Raw genomic sequence first — 12,489 nt, 5'->3', positions numbered from 1 at the left:
AGTGTACTCATGTTGACCAGGGCTTCCAATTCCCTCTATAGTGTACTCATGTTTACCAGGGCTTCCTATTCCCTCTATAGTGTACTCATGTTTACCAGGGCTTCCTATTCCCTCTATAGTGTACTCATGTTGACCAGGGCTTCCTATTCCCTCTATAGTGTACTCATGTTGACCAGGGCTTCCTATTCCCTCTATAGTGTACTCATGTTGACCAGGGCTTCCTATTCCCTCTATAGTGTACTCATGTTGACAAGGGGCTTCTAGTTCCTGTGTACTGACCTCATGTTGACATGGGCTTCTAGTCCCTGTGTAGTGACCTCATGTTGACCAGGGGCTTCTATTCCCTGTGTAGTGACCTCATGTTGACCAGGGGCTTCTATCCCCTGTGTAGTGACCTCATGTTGACTAACTCACTTGAGAAAAGGGTACTTTTAGCTGCTGAGGAAATCGTTGAAATAACAAAATACTCAACGGCTGACGGACCGCCCCCAGGTGGTAAGAGTAGGTAGCAACACATCTGCCATGCTGATCCTCAACATTGGAGCCCCTCAGGGGTGCGTGCTCAGTCCCCTCCTGTCCTCCCTGTTCACCCACGACTGCATGGCCAGGCACGACTCCAACACCATCGTTAAGTTTGCAGATGACATCACAGTGGTAGGCCTGATCACCGACAACAATGAGACATCTTATATAGAGACCTCTCCCTCAACGTAATTAAGACAATGAGGAAGGAAAAGGAGGACAGAGTACGCCCCCATTCACATTGACGGGGCTCTAGTGGAGCAGGTTGAGATCTTCAAATTCCTTGGTGTCCACATCACCAACAAACTAGAATGGTCCAAACACACCAAGACAGTCTTGAAGAGGGCACGATAGAACAGGAGACTGAAAAGATTCGGGATGGGTCATCAGATCCTCAAAAGGTTATATACAGCTGCACCATGGTTGTATGGGGCTAAGCTGCCTGCCATCCAGGACCTCTACACCAGGCGGTGTCAGAGGAAGGTCCTAAAAATTGTCAAAGACCCCAGCCACCCCAGTCATAGACTGTTCTCTCTACTACCGCATGGCAAGTGGTACCGGAGCGTCAAGTCTAGGTCCAAGAGGCTTGTAAACAGCTTCTACCCCCCCAAGCCATAAGACTCCTGAACAACTAATCAAATGGCTACCCAGACTACTTGCAATAGTACCCCCCATCTTTTACGCTGCTGCTAATCTTTGTTTACAATCTATGCATAGTCACTTTAACTATACATTCATGTACATATTACCTCAATTAGCCCGACTAACCGGTGCCCCCGCACATTGACTCTGTTCCGGTACCCCCTGTATATAGCCTCCACATTGACTCTGTACCGTAACACCCTGAATATAGCCTCCACATTGACTCTGTACCGTAACACCCTGTATATATCCTCCACATTTACTCTGTACCGGTACCACCTGTATATAGCCTCCACATTGACTCTGTACCAGTACCCCCTGTATATAGCCTCCACATTGACTCTGTACCGGTACCACCTGTATATAGCCTCCACATTGACTCTGTACCGTAACACCCTGTATATAGCCTCCACATTGACTCTGTACCGTAACACCCTGTATATAGCCTCCACATTGACTCTGTACCGTAACACCCTGTATATAGCCTCCACATTGACTCTGTACCATAACACCCTGTATATAGCCTCCACATTGACTCTGTACCGTAACACCCTGTATATAGCCTCGCTACTGTTATTTTCACTGTCATTTTACTGTTTTCTTAACCCTTATGTAACCTGACAGCAGAGGAACCCCTTATGTAACCTGACAGCAGAGGGAACAGTATGTAACCTGACAGCAGAGGGACCAGTATGTAACCTGACAGCAGAGGGAACAGTATGTAACCTGACAGCAGAGGAACCCTTATGTAACCTGACAGCAGAGGGACAGTATGTAACCTGACAGCAGAGGGAACAGTATGTAACCTGACAGCAGAGGAACCCTTATGTAACCTGACAGCAGAGGGAACAGTATGTAACCTGACAGCAGAGGGAACAGTATGTAACCTGACAGCAGAGGAACCCTTATGTAACCTGACAGCAGAGGGAACAGTATGTAACCTGACAGTAGAGGGAACAGTATGTAACCTGACAGCAGAGGGAACAGTATGTAACCTGACAGCAGAGGGAACAGTATGTAACCTGACAGCAGAGGGAACAGTATGTAACCTGACAGCAGAGGGAACAGTATCTAACCTGACAGCAGAGGGACCCTTATGTAACCTGACAGCAGAGGAACCCTTATGTAACCTGACAGCAGAGGGACCAGTATCTAACCTGACAGCAGAGGGACCCTTATGTAACCTGACAGCAGAGGAACCCTTATGTAACCTGACAGCAGAGGGACCAGTATGTAACCTGACAGCAGAGGGACCAGTATGTAACCTGACAGCAGAGGGAACAGTATGTAACCTGACAGCAGAGGGAACAGTATGTAACCTGACAGCAGAGGGAACAGTATGTAACCTGACAGCAGAGGGAACAGTATGTAACCTGACAGCAGAGGAACCCTTATGTAACCTGACAGCAGAGGGACAGTATGTAACCTGACAGCAGAGGGAACAGTATGTAACCTGACAGCAGAGGAACCCTTATGTAACCTGACAGCAGAGGGAACAGTATGTAACCTGACAGCAGAGGGAACAGTATGTAACCTGACAGCAGAGGAACCCTTATGTAACCTGACAGCAGAGGGAACAGTATGTAACCTGACAGTAGAGGGAACAGTATGTAACCTGACAGCAGAGGGAACAGTATGTAACCTGACAGCAGAGGGAACAGTATGTAACCTGACAGCAGAGGGAACAGTATGTAACCTGACAGCAGAGGGAACAGTATCTAACCTGACAGCAGAGGGACCCTTATGTAACCTGACAGCAGAGGAACCCTTATGTAACCTGACAGCAGAGGGACCAGTATCTAACCTGACAGCAGAGGGACCCTTATGTAACCTGACAGCAGAGGAACCCTTATGTAACCTGACAGCAGAGGGACCAGTATGTAACCTGACAGCAGAGGGACCAGTATGTAACCTGACAGCAGAGGGAACAGTATGTAACCTGACAGCAGAGGGAACAGTATGTAACATGACAGCAGAGGGAACAGTATCTAACCTGACAGCAGAGGGAACAGTATGTAACCTGACAGCAGAGGGACCCTTATGTAACCTGACAGCAGAGGGAACAGTATGTAACCTGACAGCAGAGGAACAGTATGTAACCTGACAGCAGAGGGACCCTTATGTAACCTGACAGCAGAGGGAACAGTATGTAACCTGACAGCAGAGGAACAGTATGTAACCTGACAGCAGAGGGACCCTTATGTAACCTGACAGCAGAGGGACCCTTATGTAACCTGACAGCAGAGGGAACAGTATGTAACCTGACAGCAGAGGGAACCTTATGTAACCTGACAGCAGAGGAACCCTTATGTAACCTGACAGCAGAGGGAACAGTATGTAACCTGACAGCAGAGGAACCCTTATGTAACCTGACAGCAGAGGGACCCTTATGTAACCTGACAGCAGAGGAACAGTATGTAACCTGACAGCAGAGGGAACAGTATGTAACCTGACAGCAGAGGAACAGTATGTAACCTGACAGCAGAGGGAACAGTATGTAACCTGACAGCAGAGGGAACAGTATGTAACCTGACAGCAGAGGAACCCTTATGTAACCTGACAGCAGAGGGACAGTATGTAACCTGACAGTAGAGGGACCCTTATGTAACCTGACAGCAGAGGGACCAGTATGTAACCTGACAGCAGAGGGACCCTTATGTAACCTGACAGCAGAGGAACCTTATGTAACCTGACAGCAGAGGGACCCTTATGTAACCTGACAGCAGAGGGACCAGTATGTAACCTGACAGCAGAGGGACCCTTATGTAACCTGACAGCAGAGGGAACAGTATGTAACCTGACAGCAGAGGGAACAGTATGTAACCTGACAGCAGAGGAACCCTTATGTAACCTGACAGCAGAGGGACCCTTATGTGACCTGACAGCAGAGGGACCCTTATGTGACCTGACAGCAGAGGGAACAGTATGTAACCTGACAGCAGAGGAACCAGTATGTAACCTGACAGCAGAGGAACCTTATGTAACCTGACAGCAGAGGAACCTTATGTAACCTGACAGCAGAGGAACCTTATGTAACCTGACAGCAGAGGAACCCTTATGTAACCTGACAGCAGAGGGAACAGTATGTAACCTGACAGCAGAGGGACCAGTATGTAACCTGACAGCAGAGGGAACAGTATGTAACCTGACAGCAGAGGAACAGTATGTAACCTGACAGCAGAGGGAACAGTATGTAACCTGACAGCAGAGGGAACAGTATGTAACCTGACAGCAGAGGAACCCGTATGTAACCTGACAGCAGAGGGAACAGTATGTAACCTGACAGCAGAGGGAACAGTATCTAACCTGACAGCAGAGGGAACCCCTTATGTAACCTGACAGCAGAGGAACCCTTATGTAACCTGACAGCAGAGGAACCCTTATGTAATCTGACAGCAGAGGAACCCTTATGTAACCTGACAGCAGAGGGACCTTATGTAACCTGACAGCAGAGGGAACCCTCTGAAAACTTCTGCTGAGTAGAGAGAGGCAGTGAAACAGGGTTGAGAACCGACGCAGACAGACTCTGATGCTTGATTGGTAGGCAGACCAGACTGGAGGTCTATAGAGAGAGAGGTCACTCTATCCAGACCAGACTGGAGGTCTATAGAGAGAGTCACTCTATTCAGACCAGACTGGAGGTCTATAGAGAGAGAGGTCACTCTATCCAGACCAGACAGGAGGTCTATAGAGAGAGTCACTCTATTCAGACCAGACTGGAGGTCTATAGAGAGAGTCACTCTATCCAGACCAGACTGGAGGTCTATAGAGAGAGAGGTCACTCTATCCAGACCAGACTGGAGGTCTATAGAGAGCGAGTCCCTCCATCCAGACCAGACTGGAGGTCTATAGAGAGAGTCACTCTATCCAGACCAGACTGGAGGTCTATAGAGAGAGTCACTCTATCCAGACCAGACTGGAGGTCTATAGAGAGAGTCACTCCATCCAGACCAGACTGGAGGTCTATAGAGAGAGTCACTCTATCCAGACCAGACTGGAGGTCTATAGAGAGATCCAGACCAGACTGGAGGTCTATAGAGAGAGAGTCACACTATCCAGACCAGACTGGAGGTCTATAGAGAGATCCAGACTAGACTGGAGGTCTATAGAGAGAGGTCACACTAGTCTCTGTGTGTCAGACTAGATTGTCTTCACGCTGTATTAAGTACTGTACTGGAAGTCCTGTTTTGGATGACACAGATCTGATCTGTGGGTATTTGGCAAAGTCAAATGCACTTCTGAAAACCCTTCAGGGAAATCCACTGTTTGCATTAAATGAAATAAGCATCAGTAACTAATTAAAACCCCCAAAATGTGTCCGGTATATTTACATTTACACGGACATCTCAAATTAAATTAGTGAAGTTGGTAATGAACTAAGAAGAGATTGTAGTTGGCTGTGCTGCTGACGGCAAACAAGCTGAGTATTCATGTGTTAATTCAGCAAGGACACAACTGAATGTGAATCAGCTGGGCCTTGTATCACAAACAGCATCCTATTCCCTACATAGTGCACTACATTAGACCAGGGCCTATAGGGGCGTAGTGAACTAAAGTATATAGGGAATAGGGTGCCGTTTTAAATGCAGACAGGATGTTTTTGCTGACTCACATATCAAGAATGTCCCGAGGCTCAATACAATAGAATTATATATTAATACCAGGCTCTATATAACATTATTATATATTAATACCAGGCTCTATATAATATAATTATAGATTAATACCAGGCTCTATATAATATAATTATATATTAATACCAGGCTCTATACAATATAATTATAGATTAATACCAGGCTCTATATAATATAATTATAGATTAATACCAGGCTCTATATAATATAATTATAGATTAATACCAGGCTCTATATAATATAATTATAGATTAATACCAGGCTCTATATAATATAATTATAGATTAATACCAGGCTCTATATAATATAATTATAGATTAATACCAGGCTCTATATAATATAATTATAGATTAATACCAGGCTCTATATAATATAATTATATATTAATACCAGGCTCTATACAATATAATTATAGATTAACACCAGGCTCTATATAATATAATTATAGATTAATACCAGGCTCTATATAATATAATTATAGATTAATACCAGGCTCTATATAATATAATTATAGATTAATACCAGGCTCTATATAAAATAATTATAGATTAATACCAGGCTCTATATAATTATATATTAATACCAGGCTCTATATAATATAATTATAGATTAATACCAGGCTCTATATAATATAATTATATATTAATACCAGACTCTATATAATATAATTATAGATTAATACCAGGCTCTATATAATATAATTATAGATTAATACCAGGCTCTATATAATATAATTATAGATTAATACCAGGCTCTATATAACATTATTATAGATTAATACCAGGCTCTATATAATATAATTATAGATTAATACCAGGCTCTATATAATATAATTATAGATTAATACCAGGCTCTATATAATATAATTATATATTAATACCAGGCTCTATATAATATAATTATATATTAATACCAGGCTCTATATAATATAATAATATAATAATACCAGGCTCTATATAATATAATTATATATTAATACCAGGCTCTATATAATATAATTATATATTAATACCAGGCTCTATATAATATAATTATAGATTAATACCAGGCTCTATATAATATAATTATATATTAATACCAGGCTCTATATAATATAATTATAGATTAATACCAGGCTCTATATAATAATATAATTATATATTAATACCAGGCTCTATATAATATAATTATATATTAATACCAGGCTCTATATAATATAATAATATATTAATACCAGGCTCTATATAATATAATTATATATTAATACCAGGCTCTATATAATATAATTATATATTAATACCAGGCTCTATATAATATAATTATATATTAATACCAGGCTCTATATAATATAATTATATATTAATACCAGGCTCTATATAATATAATTATATATTAATACCAGGCTCTATATAATATAATTATATATTAATACCAGGCTCTATATAATATAATTATATATTAATACCAGGCTCTATATAATATAATTATATATTAATACCAGGCTCTATATAATATAATTATATATTAATACCAGGCTCTATATAATATAATTATATATTAATACCAGGCTCTATATAATATAATTATATATTAATACCAGGCTCTATATAATATAATTATATATTAATACCAGGCTCTATATAATATAATTATATATTAATACCAGGCTCTATATAATATAATTATATATTAATACCAGGCTCTATATAATATAATTATATATTAATACCAGGCTCTATATAATATAATTATATATTAATACCAGGCTCTATATAATATAATTATATATTAATACCAGGCTCTATATAATGTAATAATATATTAATACCAGGCTCTATATAATATAATTATATATTAATACCAGGCTCTATATAATATAATTATATATTAATACCAGGCTCTATATAATATAATTATATATTAATACCAGGCTCTATATAATATAATTATAGATTAATACCAGGCTCTATATAATAATATATTAATACCAGGCTCTATACAATATAATTATAGATTAATACCAGGCTCTATATAATATAATTATATATTAATACCAGGCTCTATATAATATAATTATAGATTAATACCAGGCTCTATATAAAATAATTATAGATTAATACCAGGCTCTATATAATAATATATTAATACCAGGCTCTATACAATATAATTATAGATTAATACCAGGCTCTATATAATATAATTATATATTAATACCAGGCTCTATATAATATAATTATATATTAATACCAGGCTCTATATAATATAATAATATATTAATACCAGGCTCTATATAATATAATAATATATTAATACCAGGCTCTATATAATATAATTATATATTAATACCAGGCTCTATATAATATAATTATATATTAATACCAGGCTCTATATAATATAATAATATATTAATACCAGGCTCTATATAATATAATTATATATTAATACCAGGCTCTATATAATATAATTATATATTAATACCAGGCTCTATACAATATAATTATATATTAATACCAGGCTCTATATAATATAATTATATATTAATACCAGGCTCTATATAATATAATTATATATTAATACCAGGCTCTATACAATATAATTATATATTAATACCAGGCTCTATATAATATAATTATAGATTAATACCAGGCTCTATATAATAATATATTAATACCAGGCTCTATACAATATAATTATAGATTAATACCAGGCTCTATATAATATAATTATATATTAATACCAGGCTCTATATAATATAATTATAGATTAATACCAGGCTCTATATAAAATAATTATAGATTAATACCAGGCTCTATATAATAATATATTAATACCAGGCTCTATACAATATAATTATAGATTAATACCAGGCTCTATATAATATAATTATAGATTAATACCAGGCTCTATATAAAATAATTATAGATTAATACCAGGCTCTATATAATAATATATTAATACCAGGCTCTATACAATATAATTATAGATTAATACCAGGCTCTATATAATATAATTATATATTAATACCAGGCTCTATATAATATAATTATAGATTAATACCAGGCTCTATATAATATAATTATAGATTAATACCAGGCTCTATATAATATAATTATATATTAATACCAGGCTCTATATAATATAATTATAGATTAATACCAGGCTCTATATAATATAATTATAGATTAATACCAGGCTCTATATAATATAATTATAGATTAATACCAGGCTCTATATAATATTATTATATATTAATACCAGACTCTATATAATATAATAATTATATATTAATACCAGGCTCTATATAATATAATGATATATTAATACCAGGCTATATATAATATATTAATACCAGGCTCTATATAATATATTAATACCAGGCTCTATATAACATTATTATATATTAATACCAGGCTCTATATAATATATTAATACAGGGCTTTATGTTACGGTTTTCTTGTGGTGAAGGAGAGTCGGACCAAAATGCAGCGGGGTATTCTTGATACATATTTAATGAAGAAGAAAAAACGAACAATACAAAAACAACAAACGTAACGTGAAAACCTATACAGCCTATCTGGTGACAACAAACACAGAGACAGGAACAATCACCCACGAAACACTCAAAGGATATGGCTGACTAAATATGGTTCCCAATCAGAGACAACGATAAACACCTGCCTCTGATTGAGAACCACTCTAGACAGCCATAGACCTTGCTAAAGAACCCCACTAAACTAAAATACCTACGAAAAACCCCAAGACAAAACACACCACATAATAAACCCATGTCACATCCTGGCCTGACCAAAATAATAAAGAAAACACAAAATATAAAGACCAGGGCGTGACAGAACCCCCCCCCCCCCCCCCCCCCCCAGTAGGCTCTGGCAGATCCTTCTTGGCTGGTGGTTCTGGCAGATCCTGGCTGACTGGCGGTTCCGGCAGATCCTGGCTGACTGGCGGATCCTGGCTGAATAGCGGATCTGGAAGATTCTGGCTGACTGGCGGCTCTGGCTGCTCCATGCAGACTGGCAGCTCTTTTTGGGTTCCATTTTGAACCCTTTCCACAACCCTTTCCACATGCAACTAAAACATGGTTTTACTTGGAACCAAAAAGGGTCATCCTACGGGGGACAGCCAAAATAACCTCTTTTTGGAAGCCTTTTTTCCCCCTAAGAGCGGGTCTCCTAAAGCTCTATGGGGTCGTGAGATAGACACAAGGCATTATCATAATCCATAAAGCTGCTGTAGACAGGGTAGCAGGTGACGACCTCCTGTGAGAGGTCACAGCAGTGTACAGTATCACTCTAATGAAAGATTGTCCCTCCTTCACAGATCTTCTGAACTCGCTACGTTGGGTTCAAGAGGCTATGGGCCGCATACCAAATGGACACCTATTCCCTATATAGTGCACTACTTTTGGCCAGAGCCCTATGGGAAATAGCACGACATTTGGGATGGGCACCTACATCTTGGAGTAGGAGGAGAGACATATGCTGTTGGACATCCAGCTATACTGTCGTATATATTCTGATACACTGTAGTATACACTCCGCTATACAGTAGTATACAGTCTGATATGCTATACTGTAGTATACACTCTGATATACTGTCGCATACACTCTGATATGCTATACTGTAGTATACACTCTGATATACTGTCGTATACACTCTAATATACTGTAGTATACACTCTGATATGCTGTACTGTAGTATACACTCTGATATACTGTAGTATACATTCTGATATACTGTCGTATACACTCTGATATACTGTAGTATACACTCTGATATAATGTAGTATACACTCTGATATACTGTAGTATACACTCTGATACACTGTCGTATACACTCTGATATACTGCAGAATACACTCTGATATACTGTAGTATACACTCTGTTATTTATTTTACCTTTATTTTACTAGGCAAGTCAGTTAAGAACAAATTCTTATTTTCAATGACGGCCTACCGGGGGAACAGTGGGTTAACTGCCTGTTCAGGGGCAGAACGACATATTTGTACCTTGTCAGCTCGGGGATTTGAACTTGCAACCTTTCGGTTACTAGTCCAACGCTCCATGTTAAGAAGGTGATATACTGTAGTATACACTCTGATATACTGTCGTATACACTCTGATATACTGTCGTATACACTCTGATATACTGTCGTATACACTCTGATATACTGTCGTATACACTCTGATATACTGTAGTATACACTCTGATATACTGTCGTATACACTCTGATATACTGTCGTATACACTCTGATATACTGTAGTATACACTCTGATATACTGTAATATACACTCTGATATGCTATACTGTAATATACACTCTGATATGCTATACTGTAGTATACATTATGATATACTGTAGTATACATTATGATATACATTTGGACATCCAGCTATACTGTAGTATACACTGATGGCTTAATCAATAGATCTGTGTCCTTCAGCTTCAATGCCAAGTGCCTCATTAAGAGAGCCCTCTCCTTCACGTCCAGTCTCACATGCATGGGGACTATCAGTGCAAATACATTGTGTGGCTAAATCCCGCATAAGCCTATTTCATGAACCCATTTACTGAGAAATTCATCAAGACAGCTTTCACGTTTGTTTACCAAGACAACATTCGGGTTTTTCTAACATGGCATGACGCTTCACTGACCTTTGCGTCACAATCACACATATGAAATAACCCGACGATTCTCCGAGGCACACTGGGAACTGCCTTGAGAAATATGAAGTCCTGTTCAAACCCTATGTCGTAAGAGTTCGTTAGTATGCTACGAACATGTTGTAATACATGTTAAGAAGGTGATAGCTGAAATCAAATCAAAATCACATTTATTTATGTAGGCCTTCTTACATCAGCTGATATCTCAAAGTGCTGTACAGAAACCCAGCCTAAAACCACCAAACAGCAAGCAATGCAGGTGTAGAAGCACGGTGGCTAGGAAAAACTCCCTAGAAAGGCCAAGACCTAGGAAGAAACCTAGAGAGGAACCAGGCTATGAGGGGTGGCCAGTCCTCTTCTGGCTGTGCCGGGTGGAGATTATAACAGAACTTGGCCAAGATGTTAAAATGTTCATAAATGACCAGCATGGTCAAAAAATAATGATCACAGTAGTTGTCGAGGGTGCAACAGGTCAGCACCTTAGGTGTAAATGTCAGTTGGCTTTTCATAGCCGATCATTAAGAGTATCTCTACCTCTCCTGCTGGTAGAGATACTCTTAATGATACTCTTAGCTGCTCCCTGACATTCTGTTCCATGCTAATCATGTTAATCATTTGAATCATGTTAATCATGTTAATCATGTTAATCATGTTAGTCATGTTAATCATGTTAATCATGTTAATCATGTTAGTCATGTTAATCATGTTAATCATCAAATCAAATCAAATCAAATTTTATTTGTCACATACACATGGTTAGCAGATGTTAATGCGAGTGTAGCGAAATGCTTGTGCTTCTAGTTCCGACAATGCAGTAATAACCAACAAGTAATCTAACTAACAATTCCAAAACTACTGTCTTGTACACAGTGTGAGGGGATAAAGAATATGTACATAAGGATATATGAATGAGTGATGGTACAGAGCAGCATAGGCAAGATACAGTAGATGGTATCGAGTACAGTATGCACAAATGAGATGAGTATGTAAACAAAGTGGCATAGTTAAAGTGGCTAGTGATACATGTATTA

Source organism: Oncorhynchus mykiss, chromosome 15 (assembly GCF_013265735.2).
Source record: "Oncorhynchus mykiss isolate Arlee chromosome 15, USDA_OmykA_1.1, whole genome shotgun sequence".
NCBI classification, from domain to species: Eukaryota; Metazoa; Chordata; class Actinopteri; order Salmoniformes; family Salmonidae; genus Oncorhynchus; species Oncorhynchus mykiss.
The sequence above is the reverse complement of the archived record's forward strand: the minus strand, read 5'-3'. Positions refer to the sequence as shown.